The 27,520-nt window shown below is 44.5% G+C and overlaps 1 pseudogene; it reads right to left on the bottom strand.

Moving 5' to 3' along the window:
• Window positions 1-384: 384 nt before the first annotated feature.
• On the bottom strand, window positions 385-27,140 carry LOC123953925 (annotated as a pseudogene).
• Window positions 27,141-27,520: the final 380 nt, after the last annotated feature.

The following is a 27,520-nucleotide window of genomic DNA, read 5'->3' as shown; positions in this document are numbered from 1 at the left end:
CCTCAAGAAAGATTTGCATATTTGTGGTTGTCTTCAAAGAGGGCTTCATGACTAGACCAGGAGCAGTTACAAGGCAAGGCCAGGTCGTCCAGCCTTTGCGAGTCTTGTTCTGTGTGTGGATGTCACCTGTCCTGCGTTTCTTCCTGGCAGCTTGCGGGAAAATCCTCATGCCTCCACATCACACGCTTCAACTCTCTTGATATCTGTCCCCCCGGTGCCCCCTCTTTGGCCCCCACCAAACTTACCCCTTGTCTTTCAGTTCTGGGCTCTTCCTAGTGAACAGGGATGAGAGTCTATAGCCTGGGACAGCTGGTGGCCACTGTGGCAGCCGTAGTGAGGAGAAGCCGGACCCGAACTGGATGGGGGGGTTGCGGTTCTGCCCCCTTAGGCTTCCGCTTTCTGCAAACCACTCTGCAGCTTGGTTCTGGGAGTAGACTCACACTGAACTTGCATCATGAGAAAACCACGTACACCTGTGCAGCTGCGCGGAGTGGGGAAGTGTGAAGGCCCATTGTCTCCAACGAAGCGTTTATCTAGCCCCCGAGCTGGATCTGGGGACTACAGAGATGAATGTCCAGATCGGGACTTGCAAGAGCTTGCTCTGTTGTCTGGGGGGTTATGGGAGGCCTGCAACAGGTTATCACCCATTCACTTTTTAAAAAATGGAATAATTTAAAAAATGATTTTAAAAATGATCCCATTTAAAAAGTGGAATCATCACATACGTATCTCTTATTCTGCAATTTGACTCTTCCATGTAATAATCTTTCAGATCAGTATTTTTTTTTAAGATTTTATTTATTTGAGAGAGAGAGAGAGCATGCGCGTACAAGCAGGGTGAGGGGCAGAGTGAGAGGGACAAGCAGAGTCCCCACTGAGCGCAGAGCCCAACGTGGGGCTCAATCCCAGAGCCACAGTCAGACTATTAACCGACTGAGTCCAGGCGCCCCTCAGGTCAGGATTTACAGCGACACTCCATTCTCCTTGAGGGGTACGTGGTATTTGTTGAATGAATGTACCATAATTTATTTGATCGTTCCCCTTGTAAATGTATTGCTGTATACATGTGTAAGCATTATTGTAGAATGCATATCTAGATAGGGATTTCTAAATTCCTAGGTACCTGTACGTTAAAGTTTAAGAGAAACTACAAAAATGCCTTCAAAACAATACTAATTTATAAGTCCACTACCTGTGTATAAAAGTTCCAGTTTCTCCCACACACTGAAACTTTTTTCTCTCAATGTAAGGAGGAAAGTGTTCTACTTTAGATTTTTATTTCTTTAGTAACTTGCATATCTCTTCACAAATCCTTTTGCCACTTGTATTTCCTTCACGAATTCTCTGTTCTTATCCCCTGCCTTCTTCCCCACCCCCCACTCCTTTTTTTTTTTTTTTTTTTTTTTTTGGTATTTTCTTCAAGTTTGTAGAAGCTCTTCAGATAGCATGGTCGTTGACCTGGTGTCTTATACATGATACCCGATCTCCTCCTGGTCTATCTCTTGTCTTTTAATTTACTTTTGTTCGCCTCATTTTTGTTGTTGCCAGGCAGAATCTTTTTTTTTAAGATTTTATTCATTTATTTGATAAACAGAGATCAAAAGCAGTCAGAAAGGCAGGCAGAGAGAGAGGGGAAACAGGCTCCCCACCGAGCAGAGAGCCCAATGAGGGGCTTGAGCCCAGGAACCTGGAATCATGACCTGAGCTGAAGGCAGAGGCTTTAACCCACTGAGCCACCCAGGTGCCCTGCCAGGCAGAATCTTTTAAAAAAAAAATTGTTATTATACATTCACATCTTCACATTTTCTTTTATGGCTTCTAAATTTTATGTCCTGTGGTGGAGTCTCCATCTCAAGACTATAAAACCTAATACAGAACCTTAAATTTCATATAAATAGGGGTGAATCAGTTTGGTTCATCAGTAATATTTTATTAAAAAATACAGCCACCAAGTGCCTTGAAGTACAGGCAATACTCATTGTTAAACTGATGAATGGCATCCTTTAAAGGGAGGGTTCTTTACCAAAACACTTACACTTAAATTGAGTTTTTGAAACTTGCAAGAGCTCTGTAAGTATTCCCAGTTCTGTCACTAGACCTTTTTAAAGAAAGAACATGCAGGGAAAAAAAAGGGAGGGGACAAGAAAAAATTAAAATCTTCATGTGCAAAAGGTATATAGAGAGAGTCTTCTTGCTTTTCTCAATGTGGAGTAAAGGTGAGCAGCCTGTGTGTAGGACCGTGTATGTGGTCATCTCCCCACACCATGTTCAAGGCGGGAGGTGGCGGGGGGGTGCTGTTTAGGGAGTTCAAGCACAAAAAATCCAGGTGCTGTGTGTTTGGGGACTCGAGGAGAAGTTGAAGAGGTCTCTTGGGGAAGGTACCATGAGAAAGCAAGGAGATGGCTCAGTTTAAGGAAGTAAAAACTAATGATGGATGAAACTGGCCCCTCTTGGAACTGCATCTGGGGCAGAATGTAACTTAGCAGCACCTGCTTCTGCAGCCCTGGGCCCGCCCACACCTGCCAGAACCGCCTTCTTCCAAACAGCCTCAGCCTTTCTGCTCAACATCACTCAGCTTGGGCAACAAAAGTGTCTTTTTAAAAGCAAAATGCTTTTGGATATTTCATGGCCTTCCTCCTTGGATATTCTGAAGGGTTCAAAGAAACCAAGTCAGAAGATGGAGTACAGAAGACCTAACATGGGGACACCTGGGTGAGGTAGTCGTTTGAGCCCCCGACTCTTGGTTTTAGCTCGGGTTGTGATCTCGGGGTGCTGGGATTGAGCCCTATGTGGGGCTCCGCGCTCAGCGTGGAGTCTGTTTGGGATTGTCTCTCCCCCACCCTCCACCCCCACCCATGCATGAGTTCTCTTTTTCTCTCTCAAATCTTTTTTTTTTTTTTTCTTAAAAGAAGACCTAACTTGGCTTATTGCATAAACCCTGTGTGTGGGCATGAGGCAAACTGCCAGCTTCATTGGAGGTGGACACCGAGTGGCCTGAAGCACCTATCCTAGTCCCCGAATGGCTTGGGGCTGCAGCTGACACTCAGTCACTGGTCTAAGTTATAGGGGGGCATGAGAGGGTTGGAAATAAAGGGCTCGAGGCACTTAGGGAATCACAGGGGCTTCTTGCTGTCTTCAGGCTGATTTTCCTCCCATCCAAAACTGCCTTCCTGTGTTTGTTTGGAGGTATCACAAAACCTCCTCTGTCTCAAAATATCCCTGCTCCCTCATTGCCTTTCACCTCCCTTTGTCTAGATTGTTCTTCTCTTGTTGAAATGTTGTTCTCAAAGCAGCCCGGGGAGCTGTGGGGCTGCTGGAGAGGAAGAGCAGAGCAAACAACAAAGGAAAATCCGGAGCCCATAAGCAGCATCCACCCGCCCACAGGCAGGATCCCCACTGGAAAATGGGCAACTACTATGTACAGGCAATTTACAGAGAATGTTTGGTTTCCTAGAGCTACTACAACAAAATGCCAAAACTGGTGGCTTAGAACAACAGCATTGTGTCTTCTCACAGGCCAAGAGGCCAAAAGTCTGACGGGAAGGTATCAGCGAAGCCGTACTCTGTCTGGCCCCAGCTGAGGAAGGATTCTTCCTTGCCTTTTCCAGCTTGTGGTCGCCCCAGACATTGGCTGGCTTGTGGCGGCACAGCTCCGATCTCCTACAGCATTTTCCCGTGTCTTTTCCCACAGACTATGCTGTGTACATATTCACATCTGTGTGTAAAGTTCTCTTTCCCATAAGGACACCAGCCAGACTGGAGTCGAGCCCACTCCACTGACCTCACCTTAACTTGATTGTAGCTGCTGCAATGATCCTGTTTCCAAGTAAGGAAATCTGAGGAACTGGGTTTAGGACAATTCAGTCCATGACACAAAGGAGCGGTTTTAAAAAGCTCATAAGCTTATGGTGAGTCAGTTGGTTAAGCGACCAACTCTAGATTTCAGCTCAGGTCATGAACTTGGGGGGTCCTGAGATCAAGCCCCACATCAGGCTCTGTGTACTATGGAAACTGCTTGGGATTCTTCTCCTCTCCCTCTGCCCCTCCCCCTGCTCATACTCTCTCTCTAAAATAAATCTTTAAAAAATAATAAAATAAGCTAATAGGCTTATGAAGAGATTATCAAAACCATTAACAATCAGAGAAATGCAAATTAAAACAACACTTCCCTCCTATCAGACTTGCAAACATTAGAAAGTTGGTAGTCCCAAGTGTTGTCTGAAAAGTAAGGACAAAGGAATACAGTAGTCCTCCTTATCCACAGGGAAGAATTTCCAAAACTCCCAACAGATGCCTGAAACCACTATGTTTTTCGCATACACACATACCTATGACAAAACGTAATTTATAAATCAGGCACAGTGAATGATGAATAATAACTAATGATAAAATACAATAATTATAACAGTATATTGTAATAAGAGGTATGCAAATGTGATCTCTCTCAAAATAGCTTATTGTACTGTACTGTATTGTACTGTACTTCTTCGGGTGATGATATGAGATAATAAAATGCCTATATGGTAAGTGTGGAGCCTACTAAAAAAAAAAGTCCCAGCAGTTTGGCTTCTAGGAATATATCCCAGAGAAATTCCCACACAACACCACCATGGGATAGACCCAAAGATATTAATTATAATCTCATTTTTGGTGATGGAGAATTAGAGGCCACATGGATGTCCAGTGGGAGAAATGAGAGTAAAATGTGATAGGTACATATTACGGGGTATCCCATAAGTTAGAAGCAATGGCTCAGATACAGACCCAGGAACATAAGAACATGGACAAATCCTAAGAGTGCAGTGTTAGTTAACAACAGCAACAACAAAAAGTAAGAAGCAAAATGAGAACTAAAATAGCATAATTTTGGGGGCACCTGGGTGGCTCAGTGGGTTAAAGCCTCTGCCTTTGGCTCAGGTCATGATCCCAGGGTCCTGGGATTGAGCCGCACATTGGGCTCTCTGCTCAGCAGGGAGCCTGCTTCCCCCCTTCTCTGTCTTCCTCTCTGCCTACTTGTGATCTCTGTCAAATAAATAAAATTTTAAAAAACAAAACAACAGTGATTTCCTCATCTCTAAAAATGAGAATTCTTTTAAAAAAAGAAAACCACCATAATTTTTAGAGAAATTAAAAATATATACATACCCCATGATTATGGTGTTAATTATAAAAAGCTATGATAAAATGTCATAGAACCATACATCAAGACATTTAAAAAAGAAAGAAAGAAAAAAGAAAAAACTCTCCATGCAAAAGCTGGTAATATCTGCCTGAGATCTGTTGCCTTGTTGGTTTTTTGACATCATTGTCAATATCTGGGTTTTGAGAATGCATGATTGTCTGGTAAGATGTCACCACTGGGTGAAGCTTACATGGGACCTCCCTACTATTTATTTTTTATTTTTATTTATGTTTTTTAATTTGGGGAAGGGAGAGGGAGAGAGAAAGAATCTTAAGCAGGCTTCACGTCCAGCATAGAGCTCAACATGGGGCTTGATCCCATGACCCGGAGATCATGACCCGAGCTGAAATCAATAGCTGACTGCTTAACTGACCGAGTCATCCAGGCACCACTCTCTACTGTATTATTTGATGTCATCTAGTGTGTGTGATAAAATGTACATAACTAAAATTTGCTATTTTGATCATTTTTTAAAAGATTTTATTTATTCATTTGACAGACAGAGATCACAAGTAGACAGAGAGGCAGGCAGAGAGAGAGGAAGGGAAGCAGGCTCCCCACTGAGCAGAGAAGCCCAACTCCGGGCTCAATCCCAGGACCCTGAGATCATGACCTGAGCCAAAGGCAGAGGCTTAACCCACTGAGCCACCCAGCCGCCCCCATTTTGATCATCTTTAAGAGTACAGTTCAGTTGGGTTGCTCAACTTGGTGGCTCAGTTGGTTGCCTTGGTGGCTCAGTTGGTTGCCTTGGTGGCTCAGTTGGTTAAGCGACTGCCTTCGGCTCAGGTCATGATCAGATCACTGATCCCTGCTCAGTGAGGAGTCTGCTTCTCCCACTGACCTCTCTCTCTCTGTCTCAGATAAATAAATTTTAAAAAAAAGAAGTCACCATTGGTGATTAAAAAAGAAAAGAATAGTTCAGTGGTGTTAAGTACATCACATGGCTGGACAGTCATCAGCCCTATCCTTCTCAGGACAGTTTCATATCCCAAAATGACACTTTATACCCGTTGAATAATAACTCTCCATCCCCCAGCCCCCAGGCTCTGCTCATCACTCCTCTACTTTCTGTGTCTATGAATTTGACTACTTTAAGTACTTCATTTAAGTGGAATTACATAGTATTTGCCCTTTCGTGTGGGGCTTACTTCACTTAGCATAACATCTTCGACATTCATCCACGTTACAGCACGGATCGAAATTTCATTCCTTTTTACAGTTTAACAATATTCCATCATAGCCACACACCACATTAAAAAAAAATCCATATTCATCTTGATGGGCATTAGGTTGTCTCCACTTTTCGGTTATTGTGAGTAATGCTATGAGCACTGGTGTGCAGGTATCGGAGTCCCTGTGTTGGGTTCCTTTGGGACATACCTAGGAGTGGAGTTGCTTGATCATCTGATAACTTTAGGTTTAACTTTTTGAGGAACTACCAAACCACTGGCCAGGGCAGCTGCACCATTTCATTTCCCTACCAGCAATACAGAAGGTTGCCGATGTCTCTACATCTTTACCAGCACTTGTTTGGTTTCGTTTGGTTTGGTTTTTTGGTCTGTTTTAAATAATAGACATTCTGCTGGGTGTGAAATGGTATCTCTTTGCAATTTTGATATTTCTCTAATGAGCAATGATGTTGAACATCTTTTCATGTGCCTCTCTGTCCTTTTTTTTTTTTTTTTTTTAGATTTTATTTTTTTATTTGTTTTAGAAAGAGAGCGAGCATGGTGGTGAGGGCGGGGCGGGTGGGAGGGAGGACCCAAGGTGAAGGGAGAGGGAAGGCGGATGAATCTCAGGCAGACTCTGGGCTGAGCTGGGGCTCCATCTCATGACCCTGAAATCATGACCTGAGCCGAAACCAAGGGTCAGACCGCTTAACTGACAGAGCCGCCCAGGCACCCCTGTAACTATTTTTCTGATTACAGTGTCTTCTGTGCCTATAATTGTTTCAAAATGAAATTAAAACTCATGTATATCATAGAGAAATCTATCCATATATTCATGTACGTCACAAGTTCATGTTGTACACGTATCTTCATGTACAACACCTGTTCTTGCAAGAACAGGTACAAATAAAAGGAGACACACTAAACAGATTAGAATGGTGGCCTATCCGCGGGAGGGACTGGAGTTTGGAGATAAAGAAAACAAACAAAGCAACAGAGGGCCATTGAGAGGACAAAGAGGATAACATGCCACGAACCGAGGTGCGTAACGAACTGAAACTTTTGCACAGTAAATTCAAAAAGAAAAGGAAAAAGAGAAGGCAGAGAAAGCCTACGTGTAAGCCCACATCATTTCTGGTCCTGCCTTCTCCTCCCCTACAGTGTTGGCTACTGATTAGGGGACTGGTTTGTCTTCCTTAACCGCCAGGTCTCCTCCCCACTGGCCCCTTCCTTGCCCCGCCCCCGCCCAAGAAATCCAAGCTGGGGAGATGCAGTGGGTAGGTCTCCGTGGTCAAGAGAAGCATTGGCAAAAAGCCACAGCCACGTGGCTCCCCTTCCCACAGTCATCAAGCTCTGCGGCTCTGGGCGTCAGCTTCCTCTTCCGGAAAGGCTAGGAATCCACCCTCTCCAGGGTCCCTTCGAGCTGTCACAGTCTCTGACATTGACATTCACGGTGCAACCTTGCCTTCATCCACTCTCCCCGGGCCAGCAGAACACCTGGGCCCCGGAGCACGGCTGCCACAGTTAGTAATGTTAGTAATGGGAGGTGCTGGTAGGAATCACACACACACACACACACACACACACACACACACACACACACACGTCTGCAGGTGGTCAGAGGGGACAGGTTGTTCTTTAAAAGGTGACCTCAATCAGTCTGAAACCCGGGGAGGTTAATTTTTCTCAGCCAGCTGCCACCCGGACAGTTTCAACCTTCTCTTTGGCATTTCAGCCTTTCCAGTGCCAGTTGAGACCAGCTGGTACAGAAGGAGGGAATTTATTAGAGGGTGTTGTCAATTTTTTAAAAATCCAAACAAAACTCGGGGAAGGTTGAGCCAAAGGTTGTAGGTTGGGGCTCAGAGAGTGAAAGACCTGTTTGTTTTAACTCCATTTAAATAGTTGGCTTCTTTGAAATAAATACCACCAACAGCACTTGCAAGAAAGCTTTAATAGCACATATGTGCGAGGTGGTGCTCAAAGTGGGGTGTGGCAGAGACTGACAGCCCATCCGAGAGCGATTGCCCTCGCTGGGACGGGGAGGGAAGGCTGATCTCCATTATTTACGTTACAGCGGGAACAATTACCATTCTGTTTCACTTAGGAAATAAGGAGCTGGTAATCGTTTAATTAAACAACTTGGATTGTTTGGTGGGGGGACTACTGAACCATGGAGGCAGCTCTGCAGAGAGGGGAAGATGGGGGTTGGGGTGCTTAGCAAGGCGCCCCCCCCCCCCCCAGCCAGCTGGGGGCTCTGCAGACCTCTGCAACCCCGGGGGCTTGCAGAGCCCACCTCTCCCAACCTGCTAACGGACCTGTCTCCAAAGTCACCTCGACAAAAGTCAATTTGCTCTGGAGGAAACAAATTCACAGATTAGAGGCACAAGTTCTCCTGGAAATTTACAGGTGATAAACGCCCCACAGGAAGGCACACTTTTTCTTTCTTAGCATCAATGCTCAAGATTCAGAATAACAAACAAGCAACATTAGCTGGAGGGGGAAATAAATAAATTAAGGAATTCAAACTGCACTTCCCAATTTAGTTTCCAGAGCTGGTTCTCAGTATATAAATCAGCACTTGTTGGAGTTTTTGCCATTTAAAAAAATGGCAAAAACAAAGTGGTGGGTGGGCGTGGGGGGATGAAAAGACACATCCTTTGAAAAAGAAAACCCATTACATATGTGTTGCTTCGAACTAATCTCAAGGCAACAGTCTTTAATGTTATTAGAAAACATAACATGGGCATATGCACTCGAGTATATTTAAGCAAGAGTATCACAAAGCTACTGTTTGCTTATAGGAACCTGAAGTAAATCCTACATATGCTCATGCACGAGGGGATGACCGGAGAACCAAACTGGCTGGAATTTGCACCCAGTTGGACCCCACAATTTTTATAAAGTGTAGGAAGTCAGGCAGGCACAAAGACTTTAGAAGACTTTATGTTGCCCTCCCCCACACCAGCAGAGAATGCCACAGGCAACTGGGTTAGATGCAAAGAACCTAGTAGGGCAGATTGCACACGAGCGTGTGGGCGTGCACACACGCGCGTCACACACAGGCACGTCCACACACAGGCACACACCACGACCCCTACTTGGCATGGCTGGGCTGGCCCTGGGTCCACGTCAGGGAAATTCCTCCAGGGTGATTGCTGTGTGATTGCTCTATGAAAAAGAGTGCTGATATCACCAGGAGAGAGCCCCACAGTTGCTCCGGTGGGATAATGACTCCAGGGTCCTATGCTCTTCAGAACACATGTTCTGGAAGCCATTCTAGTAACTCCCAGAAGCAACGAGAGGAGGTTTGGGAGGGGCCACAGACTTGAGTCCTGGGGGAAATGCACGGTGTTAGCATATCACCATTCTGGAAATCCTGCTGCAAAGAATCCTGTTTAACTTAGGAGATGGTTTTTAAGATAGCCTTTCAGGAAACAGAAGTTTGCAAAATGCTGGGGGGCAGTCAGGGATGGGAGGGTTTCCTGAGTTTGAGAATGTAACCCCTCCCTAAAAAATGGCCAGGTGAGCAGAAGGAACCCCGCCCTACTCCTCCCTCCTTTCTGGGTGAGGGACCTGGACAGAATCACGAGGGGTCCCAGGAGACAGAATCACCTACTGAGTGATCCCTTCATAATGGTCTCGAGTGATGTCAACCACGCACTTGAGACAACGGGTGCCAGGAAAAGCCGGAACACCCACCTTTCCTTCAGCCCTGGACCGGGTGACTGCGCAAGTTTGAGTCTGCAGTCTTTGTCAGAAGGAGAGGAGGGGCAGGCATGAGCCCCCTGGAAGGTGCCAACTCTTCTGGTTTGTGCAGGACTCTTCCAGTCTTAGCGGGGAGGGTTTCCCATCTCTGGACTCCCCCCTGTCCTGGGCCGTCCTGGACAAACCCGGACATTTGGCCACCTTAACTCTCTCTGGAAAAATCTAGTTTTGAAAAGAAAGTAAGAGCGAGAGGTTCTCCTCCAGGCGCTATAAAAGATTGCCTTTATCTTGGTAATTCGCTCTCGGCTTATTTTTGTTACCTCTTATCTGTTTCCTGGTAGTAAAGCTCTTAGAAAGAAAATGGCCTGTGGGCGTGTTGGGGCTGGGTGGGGCGTGGTGGCTGCCCCGGCTGGCTCTCGGGAGAGGAAAGTGCTCAGGCCGAGTGACTGCGGGCCGGCCAGTGGGAAGGACCGGGTGCTAAGAGAGCTGCTGGGGGTGGAGGGTTGGGGGGAGGGGGGCGGGCGGCTCTAAGAGCCTGGAGGGTGGGCGAGCCTTCCTTAGGGGCAGGCCCTCCTGGCAGGGCTCCAGCGCCACTGGCCTTTCGCTCCTCCCTGCACAGCACAGGTGTCCCCCAGAGTGCACGTGGGTGCACTGATCCACGCTTTGCCTCGCGTCCAGACGGGAGCGAGGCTGGGGGCAAACATTACCATTTGTCTTCAGCTCTTACCCTGCGCTGCTTCTCCTTCCTTCCTTCCTTCCTCTCTCTCCTTCCCTCCTTCCCTCCTCTTTTCTCCTCTCCCCCTTCCTACCTGGTCTTGCATCATCTTTATTTCCCTTTCTTTTTAGGGCTTGGTTTTTAAGTCACTCCTCGTTGAAGCCCAAGTGTCGCTACTGCCCCCTTGTGTCTCACTGATGGAAGAACTCGGTCGCAGGGTTGTCCGCGCACCTGGCGGGGGGCGGGAACCAAAGACCCTGGGATGCCCGGGAGCGGAAAGGCTATTGACCACATAGTGTTGGCAAAGAATATACATGCCCTCACTGGAGCGACATTTCAGGTGCGGTGACCCCACTGGCCTCCAGGAAGCCTATAACTATAGCGGAGGAAATCCCTGAGGGAACACACCTTGATCTTGTCTAGCTACAACAAGCTTGTGTAGGTCCTTGTCGTGAGCTCTGGTACATACCCAGGGCAGGACTGTATCTGTCTTGTTCAGCATGGAATTTGAATGCTTAGCACAGCACCGAGCCAGTATTTGTTAGGATATATGGGAGTCAGATTCATATCACAATTACATGCTAACAATATTTATTATATTTTTTACTACATGCTAGGAATTGTTCTAACTCCTTTATATGGTTATATTTGTGTATTTTAAAGCTTTTATTTATTTATTTGTAATAAATAAATAAGCCAGCAGAGTGGCAGGCACAGGGGGGGGCGGGGAGCTAGCACAAGCAAGGGGAACGGCAGGCAGAGAGAGAAGCAGGCTCCCCGCTAAGCTGGGAGCCCGATGCGGGACTCGATCCCAGGACCCTGGGATCCCCTGGGATCCCGACCCCAGCCAAAGGCAGCGGCTTAACCCACTGAGCCATCCAGGCGTCTCTACATCTGTTATTTGTTATAAATACCTTCTAAATTATTACCCCTTGGGGGCACCTGGGTGGCTCAGTGAGTTAAGCATCTGCCTTCAACTCAGGTCATGATCTCAGGGTCCTGGGATGGAGTCCCCCACATAGGGCCATGCATCAGGCTCCCTGCTAAGCCGGGCGTCTGCTTCTCCCTTTTCACTGCTCATGCTTGCATGCCCGCTCGCTCTCTCTCTGAAATAAGTAAATAAAGTGTTTTTTAAAAATTTAGAAAATGGGGTGCCTGGGTGGCTCAGTCATTGGGCATCTGCCTTCAGCTCAGATCATGATCCCAGGATCCTGGCATCAAGCCCCACATTGGGCTCCCTGCTTGGCAGGAAGCCTGGTTCTCCTTCTCCCATTCCCTCTGCTTGTGTTCCCTCTCTCACTGTGTCTCTCTCTCTGTCAAATAAAATCTTAAAAAACATTTTTTTTAAATTATTACCCCTATTTAGTAAATGAGGAAATGAAAGTACAGGATTGGCAACTTGCCAAAAGAAAGTGGCAGTCAGGATTTGAATCCAGGCTATCTGGTTCCAGAGCACTCGTATGAATGCTTACATTACAGGTCTCCCGTTTATATGCATCTACCTTTCATCCTAGTACAAGAGCATCGGTTATTAGCACAATAAAATGCATTTGTTGATCTAGAAAAATGATACATTATGGTATCATTTTTTGAATACTTGAGTACTCAGAACTATTCCACAATTCCTTAATAGTTTTTTTTTAAAGATTTTATTTATTTATTTGACAGATCACAAGTAGGCAGAGAGGCAGGCAGAGAGAGGAGGAAGCAGGCTCCCCGCTGAGCAGAGAAGCCCAACTCGGGGCTCAATCCCAGGACCCTGAGATCATGACCTGAGCCAAAGGCAGACGCTTTAACCCACTGAGCCCCATTCCGTAATAGTCTTAACTAGTGAACACTCCCGTCGAATGGTGTGTACATATGGCAAAGGGGAAGGTTTTGAAAAGTATTAAAGTATGAATGTGTGTTTCTGTTTTGCCTTTCTGAGTGGCAGGCTTTGGCTTAGGTGGCTTCAAGTTTTCAGCTTGCCCTGGCTGGAGGGAGGAGGAGTGCATGGGAGAGGGAGCTTCAGTGCATGACAGAGTGCGCGCAGGAAAGGTGGGATAGCCTTCCGCCCCTGACTTGCAAAGGAGAACGAAGAGATTTTTCCGATTCATTCCACCTCCACTCCCCTCTCCTCTTTAACACAGCCCAGTCCTGGATAACCCCTTGCAGAGAGTTCTGCTTAAGGAGGGTAGACAGAGTATGACAGTGAGAGCTGAGATTTACAGAAGCGGGGAAAGCCTGATTTTTTCAGCTCCAGGGGATTGTGGAGACAGCTCTGTAGAGGGAGGTAAGCATACCCAAAATGGGTTGTATATGCCCAGAATCTTGCCTCATTTGGCTTTGACTGAAGTAAGGAGGGAAAAAAAGCCAAAGGCAGAGGAAGGGCATGAAAACAAGATGCTCGTTAGAACCCTGAAAATCTCTCTGGATCCATTCTCAGACCTGCCTGGCTCACCCTGGACGGTTCCAGTAGGGAGGGAGACCCTGGGTGGAATTACCTTAGGCTTCCTGGGATCTTTGCTGTGGGATGCTGAGCTGCGAGCAGGGGACATTCCCCTGGGCCACACACAGAGGTAGGGTGACAGGACATCAGCGCTGAGCCTGGGACGGGAGAGGTCTATGAGAGCAGAGGACCGCAGGGACCGCGAGCTGGCTGCAGGAAAGGCAGGAGGTCTAGAGCAGCGAGGGTTGAGTGAATTAGGGCGTTGGTGAGCCTGAAAGCACCCGCAGAGCAGTGCTCAAGCCAGAAAAGTCCAGATCATCATCTCCACGAGCCGCCGAATGCTGGCAGAGCTGTCCCATTTCCCTTAAACATCGAGGCGTCTGTAGGGGATCAGCCGGAGGAAAGGGAAGATACCGGAGAGCTGAGCACCTTTATCTAAGAGATACTGGATGCTTCCTAAAGGCTCGTGTCCATTATTGACTGGATTTCGCTTTAGACATGTAGCTAAAAATTTTTAAATCCTAAAAATTGTGAGAAGCCGGATTACTTGTGACCGGAAGGAAGATGCACATTTCCCTAGGTGTGGGTTAAAGTTTGCAATCCCGATAAAATATATACACCCAGGCAAGAACATAAAGGACCGTGCCCATATCGATTCTTCTGTTTTCACTCTGAGTTGTGTCTTTATTGTCTCAGTTATTTGCTTGGCTCCTGTCCCCTGCTTCCTGAAGGCAGTGCTGTCTAGCCTCAGGTGGCTGAGGTAAGGGGCGCCTGGACTGGCAGAACAGGCTGAGTAAAGACAGTGCCCTTTGGCACAAATATTATTTTGTGCTAAGGACAATTGAGACCCACCAAAAAAGTTCTTTACTGCCCACTCCTAACTGCCTAAAATTAAGTATAAATTTCCTCTTTTGGAAAGGTGCTTCCAGATCTGCTCTCAAGAGACAATTCTTAGGGGCACCTGGGTGGCTCAGTGGGTTAATCCTCTGCCTTCGACTCAGATCATGGTCTCAGGGTCCTGGGATAGAGCCCCGCATCGGGTTCTCTGCTCCGCGGGGAGCCTGCTTCCTCCTCTCTCTCTGCCTGCTTGTGATCTCTCTCTCTCTCTCTCTGTGTCAAATAAATAAATAAATCTTAAAAAAAAAAGAGACAATTCTTAGCACCCTAGAGACTCTGTGTGCCTAACAAGACAAGCCTCATTTACCATATTTCCTCCCATCTCATAACTTGTTCTCCCCCGACCTTTCCAGAGGCCCAAACCCCTTTTCCTTTGTTTAGCCTAAGATGCTACATAAACCTCAATCATCTGGCTTCTGCCTTGCGTCTCATTTCTGGGTGAAACTCTTGTGCGTACATACGTAATTAATTTTTTTTCTGGTTAATCCGTCTTGTATCAGTATGATTTTTGGACCCAGGCAATGAAAAAGGCTTTCCCTCCACGACAGCCCCATCTCTCAGCCTCTAGCAACCATTATTCTACTTTCTGTCTCTACAGATTACTTTTTCTGGTCTTTTTGGCTACATGGAATCATAGGATATGTGACTTTTTGTCTTTTGCTGTTGTTTTAAAGATTTTATTTGTTAGACAGACAGACAGAGAGAGAGAGAGAGCACAAGCGGAGGGAGAAGCAGGCTCCCCGCTGAGCAAGGAGCCAGATGCGGGACTCGATTCCCGGACCCTGGGATCATAACCTGAGCCAAAGGCAGACACTTTTTTTTGCCTGGTCTCTTTCACTTAGCATTTCTCCAAGGCTCAGCAGGTTGTTGCGTGGGTCAGAGCTTCTTTCCTTTCTTTGGCTGAAGAACAGACTGTTGTATGGATGGACCATGTTTTGTTCATCTAGCCCTCGACCAGCGGACATTTGTGTGGCTTTTGCTTTTTGGCTGTCACGACTACTGCCACCGTGAGCACTCACGTACGAGTTTTTGTGTGGACATACTTAATCCTGGGTATGAATCTGGAAATGGAGATGCTAGATCATTTGAATACTTCTCATTTCACTTTTTCGGACCCGCCAAAGGGTTTTCCCAGGGGCAGTTCCATCGCGCGTTCTCACTGGTGGTGTGTGAGATTTTCTAATTTCTCCACATCCTTGTCAACATTCGTTGCTGTCCTTCCTTCTGGTGACAGCCATCCTCGCGGCTGTGAGCAATATCTTATTGTATCGCCTATCTTTTTGAAGGCTCCTAATAAACTTCTGGGGAGTGTGCAGACATTTCTGTAAGGTTCTTATATCTTGGCCTTGCTTCATGATCCTTTTGTTTCTTTTGGTTTAGTAGCTTACTGCTGCGTCCTTCGTGACTCTGAAATAGACACCTCTAGGTAGACTTTTTTGGGAAAGTGACCAATCACATGACCCCGTACAGGAAGTAATTTTAAGTGCTTGATGGAGAGTGCTGTTTTTCTTGCAAGCCCCAAAGTAAGGTTACCACGGGTCTCTAGGGATTCTCTCACTAGTGGCATGGGGTAACTTCTGTGTCCTGTCACACTCTGTATGACAGATGTGTGACCCAACCCTACTCTGTTAATAACTTTACTTTTTAATTGAACTTTTACCCGTCACGGGTGGAGGGGCAGGTTATATGGCGGTTCTGAGTTAATTACAACTGCCATTATTTTTTTATTTGCGGCGCCTGAGCAAAGCAGTAAAACACAAGTTAAGTCACATTTGCAATGGGACCATGACTCAATTAGTGTTTTTGAATAATGGGCCATAGTAATTAAGGTCATGGCCATTGCAGCAACAGCTTTATGTGGTAGCATGGCTCTGGCAAAGGCTAGTTTGCAGCCTGTCTCCAAGGAGGGTGTTGAAGGGAGACAGAAGAAACCGGGTGGAGATTCTCTCCTCCGGGATTCTTGTCAATTGGGAATGGAGATTCTCAAGGAGATCTTTTTTTTTTTTTAAGATTTTATTTATTTGACAGAGATCACAAGTAGGCAGAGAGGCAGGCAGAGAGAGAGAGGAAGGGAAGCAGGCTCCCCGCTGAGCAGAGAGCCCGATGCGGGGCTCGATCCCAGGACCCTGAGGCTTTAACCCACTGAGCCAACCAGGCGCCCCTCTCAAGGAGATCTTAAGTAATTTTTTCACACCTGCTTTATCAACTTCCATTTCAGGAGCTCAAAATGTAACATAAAACTTGTAGGTCCTACAAGGTAATATTTTCAGTCCAGTTGACAGTGACTCTGAAAAGCCAGGCTTCGGAGACCGAAGGCCGTGGGCAACCATTAACGTGTGCCTGGAGACCAGGGTGTGCAGGGGAAAATTAATAGTGCTTCCAGTCTGGCTTTGCAAACCCAAGCCTATAAAATTCTTTCTAAGCCAAGAGTCAATGTGCCATTCTTCGGGATAAGAAGAACTGAGGCACAGCATGGTCCTGTGACTTGGGTAGGAGTCCTCCAAGAGGGGTCCTGGGTGAGGCATTAGGTTCTTATTTTAGATTTTAGTTGCTTTAACTACCATCTCTGGAGAGGCAGCTACTTCGACGATGTGGGCCCTTGCCTCTAGCCTAATTTTTTGTACTAACGGTAGAACATCACTTTTCAGCATCTAATCCAGGGTCAGACATTACGAAGGTTCGGATCAAGAAGGGCTACAAGAAATTGGCCCAGACTAATGGTCTGAGAGCTATTAAAACACACATCAAACCATCCTTGAAAGTGAAATCCCTAGACGAGAGACACTAGGTTTGAGAGATGGACTGACTGTGTCTGAGGGTCATCGTCTTTCTCCCACACACCTGCCTCCTCAACAGTTCTGGTCATCCAGAAGCCCAGTCCTTGTCCATGCTGAGGGCAACACAGCTATTTCCCTAAGTATGCTTCCCTGGGCCATTTCGAGATACGTCCTCCCCAGCTGGCAGTGACTCTATTTGGAATCACTAGGCCAATGAAAAGGTTTTGTGCCTCCTCAAAATTCATCTATTGAAATCCAAACCCCAAAGACGATGGTACTGGAAGGCGGGGCCTTTGGTGGTGCTTAGGTTGTGAGGGTGGAAACTCAGGAATGGGACGTGTGCCCTTGCAAAAGAGGCTCCTGAGAGAGCATTCGGCCTTTTCACTGTGCGAGAACACAGCAAGATGCTGGCTATGACCAGGAAGGGGGCTCTCACGGGAACACAACTACACTGGCACCCTGACTTGAGACTTCCCGGCCTCTGGGACTGTGAGACGTGAATTTCTGTTGTTTATAAGCTGCCAAGACTGTAGTGTTTGGTTATAGAAGCCCGAAGGGACTAAGACAGCCTGATGCTTAATACAGGTGTATGGGATAGGAATTGAGAGGAAGGTCAGGGAAGGCTTGATGAAGTGGGATTTGAGTACGGAGAGTGAGCCGAGGAAGCCAGAGATGGTGTCAAATTCCATTGTAAAGATGTTGAGATATTAAAAAATTCTGAGCAAGAAAGGAACACGCAGGGGCGCCTGGGTGGCTCAGTGGGTTAAGCCTCTGCCTTTGGCTCAGGTCATGATCTCAGGGTCCTGGGATTGAGCCCAGTATCGGGCTCTCTGCTCAGCAGGGAGCCTGCTTTCCCCCCTCTTTCTGCCTGCTTCTCTGCCTACTTGTGATCTCTCTCTCTGTCAAATAAATAAATAAATAACCTTAAAAAAAAAAAAAAAGGAACACGCAGAGAGTTTGGGGAGTAGAGAAGTCATGGAGGCTACAGAGAAATACGGAGTCGCTCCAGAGAAGGTATGGGTAGACTCGAAATGACAGAAAGAAGTTGAAAGATGGTCTAGGTTCAGTCAGCTTAGATAAATTTTTTTTAAGATATTTATCTTTAAGAATCTTGGGCCTTGAACACACCCAACGTGGGCCTTGAAGGCACAACCCTGAAATGGAGAGCAGTGTGTTCCATCAGCCGAGCCAGCCAGGCACCTCTTGGCTTAGATATTTTTAAAGACACGTGCACTTGCACGGCCCCTTCCTTTGTATCTTCCTAGTGTTTAAAAGATGATTGCTCGTTTGACTTCCAGGACTCCTACTTTCTAATTTGATGTTAGAAACCTGTAATTACTGAAAGAAAGGTCACAAGTGGTTTTGCGCTGTGGGCTGGAAGGTGGGAGGTTGGAATGAATTTTCATATATTTTTTGGAGATGGAAAGACTTTCCCTCAGAGGGGAGCAGAACATGTCACTATCAAATATGTCGCTTTGACAGGAGGACTGTTTTGAGCTGAAGGCAACTGAGAAGAAGTAGCTATAAGGAAAGTGTCGTTTTGGTTGTGTGTGTGTGTGTGTGTGTGTGTGTGTGTGATAATAAAACAAAGTTTATTGAGTGATAGTACAAATCTCCTGAAGAGGGAGGGGACCCAAGAGAGTTACCCTGTAACAGTTATTTTTGATCAGTGGAGGTTAGGTGGACAAGTGTATTAGGCTGCTCAGGCTGCCATAGTGAGATACTACAATGCGGGGGGGGTGGTTTAACAATAGTAACGCATTGTCTCACAGTTCTAGAGGCTTGAAGTCTAAGATCAAGGTGCTTTCAGGGTTGATATCTGAAGCTCTTCTCGACTTGGAGATGGCTACCTTTTTACTGTGTCCTCATAGGGTTTTTTTCTCCGTGCTTGTATGTTGTGGGGTGAAGGGGCAGAGAGAAACTGGGATCTCTCTTCCTGTAGGGACAGCAGTCCTGTAGGATTCGGGCCCTACCCTTAACACCTCATTTAACCTTAATTATTTCCCTAAAGTCCTTATCTCCAAATACAAGCATAATGGAGATTAGGATGTTAATGTATGGGCCTTAGGGGAAACAATTCAGTCCAAAACAACTCAATTTTAAGGGTTTATCAGCTCTGAGCATCTCAGAACCTGCCTTTGCTTATTCCAGTTTTTGTAATTATTTCTAGTTGGTCCTAACCACTATTTATAGCCTTTAAATCGCTGAAGAAGGACAGAGATGGCTTTTCCCTCAATGGTTCTTTCTTTCTTTCTCTTTTATTTACCTTGGTGGTTCTTTATGTTTTCTGGGAACACAAAATGGTGAGAGAATTCCTCTACCATCCCTGCTGTTAGGGAATGCAGGTCTTAGTTAATGTTCAATAGTATCACTAAAGAAAAGGCCCTCTCAATAGTCTTGACTGGTCATCCTTGTGTGTTTTTTGAGCAGACACCTCTGACATATCTATTCAGTCATTAATAAATGACCTACATATACTATAATCCTGCTATATTTTATCGTAAGACATACACAAAACATTTGAAAACAACCATAATAAACACCACTTTGAAGTTAAAAATGAAGAAAAGTTAGTTTGAATAATTGCTTCCTACATTTCCCTCTGGAGACCACTGTCCTCGGTTTAGGGTGTCGTAGGAAAACAGAGGATGAATTTGGAACCACTAATTTTTAGATCCTGGTTCTTCTCTTATCCACTGTGTCATCTCTTCTGAGTGGCTGAGTTTCAGCAAAAGACCTAGAAGTCCCCAGGTGCCTCCAACAGAGGTACAGAGATTCTTGATAAGCTTTGGTCTGTTTAGGTACCAAATATGTTTATTTTAGTGAAGGATATAAAGGATGCTGTGCCTTCCAGTAGAAGGAGACCAGGCAGGGGGAAGAGGGCTGGGAAGTTATATATGATAGGAAAGGGACCAGAGTTTTTAGTTTTATTTTTAAAGAACTTACTTAGCATTTAAAGCCAAAGCTCTTACCCTTTCGTTCTGAAAATTTTGCCAGAGGTCCTTGTTGTCACTGACAGCAAGGACTGCTCAGAAAGGAAAGTTAAATTTTATTTACTTGCAAATGAATCTAGGCCCCAGTGGATTGAAGATGCAAACTCAGTTTGAGGTCTAGTCACTTAGATGTGAATTAAAACACTCTCCCCAGGATAATAGATTTTCACCTCTAAGGAACCCAGGGGGGAGAAAGGAAAAAAGCGGGAGCCTCCAGGGTGAAGTGTCTATTGTTATGCTAATGTACCATGAGCAGGTGTGAGCTGTAGTTCTCAGCTGTGCCTTCCCTCCTATCAAGTTTTGGATGCTTGTGGCTGGATCACAGGGAAGGACCCAGGTAGGTTCTTCCTCTGGATGCTTAAAGACTATTTTTTAAAAAGGATAAAAATCACAACTCTCATACAGGTATGAAAATGAACACATGGCTGAAGATTTTCTTCAACTCAAACTGGTGAGGTTTTACAATGAAACAGTTCAGTGGAAGTTCAATGGAAAAATTTTTAAAAAGTACTAATCTACGGAATACGAGAATGTTAAAATGAATGTGTAGAAGCACCCCAACCCAGCGTTTACATTAGAAGGGAAGTCCATGGAACCCCTAGGGATGGAACTGAACTTGTATGTTTATAGCCAAGTGTTATTTTGCATTGCTATCAGTCATATGCAATTCACAGTTGTAAAACAGCCCTCTTGGAATCATAGAACCCAAAAGAATCCTCTAGGATCTAGGCAATGCATAGTGTCCCATGAAAGCACAAAATACAACCCCCCCCCAATCACTCCCCACCCCCAGCTTAACTCCGGGAGCCATCGTGCATGGTGCCCACAAGGGCTGCTGGGCCCACTTTGGGCTCCCAGTGCCTGGTCTCCCGTCCTGTGCTGTTCTTTGGTGTCAACTGCTTGCCCCAAGCAGAGCACTCACGCAAGCAGACATCCCCCCCGCCCCGCCCCATGCCTGACAGGCATAACATTTTGACTTCTCTTCGTTCCCGCTACCTCTGGGATACTTGAAAGAAGAGAGATGGGAGAAGGAGATGATGTCTGTCATTCCTTTTCTGTTTCTCTTGATGACCTGTTCCTCCTTCCGAGCTCTAAGAGGGGCGTGGAGCAAGCAAGAGAAGGATGTGGTGCAACGTTGGTGATATTAGCAGTGCTGTTCTCGTCGTAAACAGGTCGTGGTATATATGTTAGCGAAGTGGTTTCATTTTAGTTAATTGATTTTTACTGCAGTTTCTACTGCATACTGGAGACACGAGTGAGGGCAATTTAATCTCTCTGAGCTTTGGTATTCGAAGCTGATAAAATGAAATGGTTGCAATAAAAATTTCAAGGTCACTTCCAGTTCTGAATATTTATGAATGTTTTCCTATTGATCAGGTATCCTGGATCATACGTTCAGATATAGCAACTGACATTCTTCCTTTCATGGCTCTTTTCTTCATTGTTCTCATTGTTGAAAAATATTTAAAATAATTTGTTTTATGAAATATTGCATAGGGTTGAATAGCACATTGGGAGAAGCTGAGCAGAAAGCTGAAAAGGGTTCATGTGTACTGTTTTTACATTGAAAAAGAGTGTCCAAATCAAATAGCCTAATATAAAATTGGAAGGATGCTGGCTGTAAGTAGAAGTTTTATCATTTCAACATTGCTATCTTCTTTGCCCTTTGTCTTCTCCACCCAGTCTCGTAAATGTTTTACTGCATTAGTACTAATGTATTATTTTGGATGTGTTTCCACCATTTTGTGACCATTCAGAATGACATCTTAATAGGGTGCCTGAGGGGGGAGTGTGGAACTGGGGCAGTGTCCTTGCACACAGGCCTTGTGTGACATGCCTTATGAACCACTGTTTCTGTTACTTTTACTTCCCGAATAAAAGTTATTAAGTAATTAATTTAAAAATTTTTAAAAGATTTTATTTGTTTATTTGACAGTGAAAGAGGGAACACAGGCAGGGGGAGTGGGAGGTGGGAAAAGCAGGCTTTCTGCCATGCAGGAAGCCTGATGCGGGGCTCAACCCCAGGACCCTGGGATTTTGACCTGAACTGAAGGCAGGCACTTAATGACTGAGCCACCAGGTGCCCCTAAAAAAAATTTTTAAATTCTGAAAACACAGTAGCAGTTACCCTTTTTAAAGGGAAATTTATATTTATAAAGGAAGTCTCCATTTTTAGGGGTATCTCCCTCTCTGTATCACTATATCAGGAACAGAAGAATGGCTCTAAATTATGAGAATTTTCTTTTTTGGTCAGTAGAAAAAGCATTGATTTAAATTTGAATAACAAACCTTACCTTTGTTTGCTGTGCTTTACCTAGTAACCTCCCCAGAGCTGACATTCCTCTCCACCATACTTCTCTTCTTTTGTCTTCGGCTGACCATGGTATTTAAGCTTGAATTGTAAGCCACTGCTTAGAGATACTCATTTTTCTCTGGGTATCTGCTATGTGTACATGAATTATACATTATAAAAATTTTCTCTTGCTAATCTGTCTTTTGTTATAGGGGCCCAGCTAAGGACTAAGAAAGGTAGAAGGGAAATTGTTTTCCTCCCCTACACATCAACAAGTCTGCTAGGTTGTATGTAGCCTTTAAGCAAGTCCAGACTCAAACTAGAGTATTTTCTCATGACAGTGCACTAAGCAGACCTGTTGGCTGAGCCAGGCAAAGGACTCCAGGGTGTCAAAGAAAAGACTGTTATTTGTTCCAACCCCAGCCCTCCTAACACGGGCCACATTTTCTTTATTTCGCTCTTCCGATTCAAATGTAAACACCAGATCTCCTTAGAGCTTGTTAGAATTGGCTGTCTCTGGCCATTAACTCTTCAGCATTTTGTCTGTGTTCAAAATGTCATCTTAAGGGAACTCTCCAAGACACGATGGGGTTCATTCCTTCAGCAGCTTTTTCTCACCAGTTTTCTGTTTTCCTTAGGAGGAAGGTAGATTCCCTTGCTCTCACGTAATAAAACACAATATTTTACCTATTGGTCTTAGAGCAAACCAGAAGCAAATTACGAGAAAAAATATTTGAGAACTCACCTAAGAATTTTTTTTGGCGGGGGGGACTTCTCTGAGGAAAGAGAGTCTATACAACACAAACTGACTTCCTGGAAAGAAAATTGTTAATACTGTCTTCCTCCTCTATTTTAAGATTAGTGTTTTGACTAATAATAGATTCAGCTCATGCCACAACGGGCAAGACATGCTTTGGTTTTGTCTAATTCAAGTCTTGTTGGGAACAGAAAATAAAATTAGATACTAAAAAGGTGTCAATATCTTAATGGATGAGAAACGAGTAAGTTCTTCTTGTGCAGATACCATGTCTTATTCATCTTTATGCCCACTAAAATGACAAGCCTAGTCATTTGTACATGGTAAATGATTGATACAGTTTTACTGAGCTGAATTATTGAAGACAGGAGAGTCTTGGGATTAGATGTGTGCTCTTGATCTTTTGAAACAATTGTCAAGGACAACCTTGAAGCATTTTGGGGAAGGTGTACTCATTGTTAGTTTTAACTGTATTCCTGAAGGTTTGTACATGGTTATTTACTCAATGTGGCATAAAATCCAAGGGCGTAGTTCATTTATCTTCTGATTTATTTAAATTAGTCTTAAGGAAAGCTTACTCATCTTATGCCATTATTAATAGATAAGTAATGCATTTGGAAAAGAGACAGATACTGGGGCTTAAGAGCTAGTTCAAACAGGTAGCCATCTAACATTTTAGTGAGTACGGAGCACTGCAAATACTTGGCATTAGCAAGTTATAGCGTAAGTTTTAAAGATAACCCTGTCTTGAAGTAGTGGAATGGCCAGATCAGTGATTGGTTGTTTCTATGTCTCCTGTCCAGAACAATTTTTCCTTCATTAAAGTTATGGCCAGTGAATCGCTGTGGTTCCTACAAAACTGGAAATAGCAGTGTGGGAGTCACGCTTGAGTGAAGTACGTAGCAACATAAGGTGGGTGATGTGGATTGATATATAGTATTTCTCCACTTAGAATTTATTTTAATTGTCTTTAGGAGAGAAAAGAGATGGTTTCTGGAAAAACAAGTAATCGTTCCTGCTTTGGAAGTGCAGTGATACTTGCTGAGATAGCTTGTGAGCCCACGTTACTCTTCCAGGCTGGAGTCCTAGCCCCTAACACAGCCTCAGATGAAAAGGAGGCTGAGATTAAATAAGTCTACAAAAGAGCTGACCATTGAGAATATCACCTTTGTATATAAATTTTAGGTTCTTTAGTAACACGGAATGTATGTTAGATCATTCTTGTGATCTATTGTGACTGTATACCTGGCCTTGATTTTATACATAATATGTATGTACAGTTTTCAAAAATGAATCCCAACTTTGTAGCAGTATTTCCTTTTCCTTTTTCCAAAACTCTTTTCATTCAGAAGAAGATGGGAAAGGCACAGAGAAGCCTACTGTGGACTTGGAGGTGGGAAATTCAGGGAAGGGGAAGGGAGTGTGAGGAGAGAGGGAAGATCCTAAAGTAATGTGGGCAATGAGGAAGTGGGGGTATACTGCCCAGAGATGGGAAAGCATCATCAGGTGAGAGGTCAAATTCAAAGTGTGGGGCCAGACCACTTGGGTTTTCCCATATTCCAGTAAGTCTTGATCCTGGGTGCAACCAAGAGTAGAACACTGTTCCTTGAACTTTCCTTCTAGAATTTTTAGGTAAATCCAGATTTCCATCATATTTGTTGGAATAAGTCTTATGGATCTGTCTTTGGGCAAGACAGATCACTTGGAAGAGTCCAGAGTTATCTATAGCTGAGGTCAACTTAAGTATTTCTGACAGGACAGCAGATTTATTTGTTTTTACCTAGATGAGGGAAGGAAAGAAAAATCCCATTTTAATGCAAGATGCATATGTAAAAAGTTGTTCCTGAAGCAGGAGGCAATTCCCAAAGAGAAGCAAAGCCCAGTTTGACCCTTGTGTGTCTCTTTTTGATTTTCTAACATTCCTGAAGGAGCTTTTGGAAAGAAGGGGGTAATTATTTAGCTAATTCAGAATCATTAGAGAAAATAATTTTAATAATAGTAATAATAATAATAATATAACACTTAACCATTGCTAATATGAGCCAGAGACTGATCTAAGACATTAACTCCTGACTCCTCTATATAAACTTGTACAATCAAAAGGTGTGAATAGAGAAAAAAGGCAAGTAGGTGAGCAGCTCTGTTTTCTTCTTTAATTTGTTTTGCTAGAAATTTGGAAGAATCCTTTTCCAAAAATCTGAGAACTCAAATCTTTCTCAGATGAGGTCCTGGCAAGGTCTAAATGGCACTCCTCTTTATGAACATTGTGAAACAAGGTGTTTAATATAATAGCTGATGTAGTGAACCTGCCAACATTTTACTAATGTGCCAGAACATTTACCAGCAAGCCCTTAATTACTAATAACACCCCCTCTGGATTCATCCTGAAAGCAACTTACTCTGTCTCTTTCTTGTCCCTGTTTGCTATCTCCATTCTCGACTAAGTGGAACACAGATTTTCTATCTTCCTGCATTGGAAGGGAAGAAGGATTAAGTAGGGTGCACCGGAGAGAGATAAGGAGAATGAGAAGACCCCACCAGAGCAAGGGTGGGAGAACTGGAAACTTGGGTCATTTAACTGAAACAGACAAGATTAAGTTATCACATATAGGGATAGCCTGAGTCGCATTTAAGTTAACTTTGGGGGCCTCCAAATATGAGGCTAATTTGTGCATTAGTTTCCTATTACTGCTGTAAAAAATAACCACAAACTTGAAGACTTAACTCAAATAGGGGTGCCCGGGTGGCTTAAGTTGGTTAAGTGTCCAACTGTCTCTCTCTCTTTTTTTTTTAACTCACTAATAAATTTTATTGTTTTCTTTGATTGACTTGAAAACTTTTCATCTTGATTTTTTTTTCTGAAACTAAACAAGAAATGTATAGTTTTTGTAAAAAAAAAAAATGCACAAAGCAACGATGTTTTACAAATTGCCCTCTCAGGTGTTTCTTGTCAGCCTGCTTCAAGGAAATCCATGTGTTGAATATACTTGCTCACAGTTTAGCCCATACCAAATGGTTGTTAAATACATTTAATACTCAATTCATGAGCAGCAAACTGAACTGATCCTTCTGGAGAAAATATGGTTGAAAAGCCAATACCACTGAGTAGTCGAAGAGAAGACCACACATCCTGAGCTCCCCAGGAGTAAGTGGAGGCAGCTGATAACGGGGTATGCAGTGTTACCAGACATCACTGGTCCTAAACCATTACTTCTGCCTTCCTCTGCCACAAATGCAGTAGGAATGCCATCCCCTTCATCCTCTGCTTTAATCCTCAGAATTTCATCTGGTCCTTTAGAGGCAGATGTTACCCGAAGTTCACATGCAACCCCAAAATTGCCACAAGCTTTCTTGGTTTTTTCACAGTGACCGAGATCGGAAGTTGAGCCCATCAATACTACAACTCTACGGACTTTCTGATTTCAGAAGCAACTCCACTCTTTCTGCAGCCCACTCAAAATTTGTCTTCACCATCTGGAGCCCTTCGGGAATTGCTTCCTTGCAGTCACGATGTGACTGTTTATCTTTCTGTTGCCTTCGATCTCCTGATGGCCAGAATCTCCAGGAATCATTGTCAATAACATCAGCAGGAACGATTTCTTTGGTGGTTACATCAACATATTTTCCATCATCATATCAATCAGTGTAGAGTTCTGGGGCAACCAGGATTTCTCCAATCTATCAAAAATAACCTGTGTAGCGTGACTCATGATATCCACTTCAGTCTGGCCTATAACAAGTCCAGCAAAGCAAAATTTTGCAGCAATTAGCTGTTCCTCAGACCACTGTAGCTCACTATTGGCATCATCCTTGAAAAACAGCTCCACTAGGTGGGTAAGACTTACTTCCCTCCTGGACATCAGGATTTCTTTTGAAAAAAGAACCAGTGGCTATTCTTCTACAAACCCATTCAGTTGGAATCATTTCACACTTAGGTGCAGTGAAAGCTGCACATTCCACATTCTCTGTGGAAAGCAGTTTTGATACCTGCTTCCTTTAACAACTGAAAAGTACAGCGAGTAGTTTCATTTGAGATTGTAGCTTTTCCTTCCAGGTGATTTTTTCTGGCTGCATTTCTGGCTGTAATCTGGTCCTTGGACTGTAGGAGGACTTTTCCTGGACTATTTGGCAATTCACAGACTTCTTTTGTTTTACTCTCATAGAGGTGTTTTTTGTTTGTTTGTTTGTTTGTTTACCAATATTCAGTACCTCAGCTGTCACCATTTTCGTGCATGGGCTGGGGGCAGCAGCCTCACTGGGAGGAAAGGCAAGTCAAGACTCTGGAAAAGAGGAGTGGTCAGAGAGGCTCCACGCGTCCAACTCTTGGTTTCAGCTAGGTCATGATCTCAGGGTTGTGAGATCGAGCCTGTGTCAGGCTCTGTGCTCAGCACAGTGTTTGCTTAAGATTCTATTCCTCTCCCTCTGCCCCTCAGGAGGGAGGGGCCCTCCCCTCCCCCCCACCGAGCCCCACTCTCACTCTCTCTCAAAGTAAGTAAGTAAGTAAGGAAGGAAATAAATAAATAAATAACAATAAAAAAAATAAAACAACTCAGATATATTCTCTCAAAGTCCTGGAGATCAGAAATGAATTTTATGAAATTATG

This window comes from Meles meles, chromosome 12 (assembly GCF_922984935.1).
Source record: "Meles meles chromosome 12, mMelMel3.1 paternal haplotype, whole genome shotgun sequence".
Classification (NCBI taxonomy): Eukaryota; Metazoa; Chordata; class Mammalia; order Carnivora; family Mustelidae; genus Meles; species Meles meles.
The sequence above is the reverse complement of the archived record's forward strand: the minus strand, read 5'-3'. Positions and strand labels throughout refer to the sequence as shown.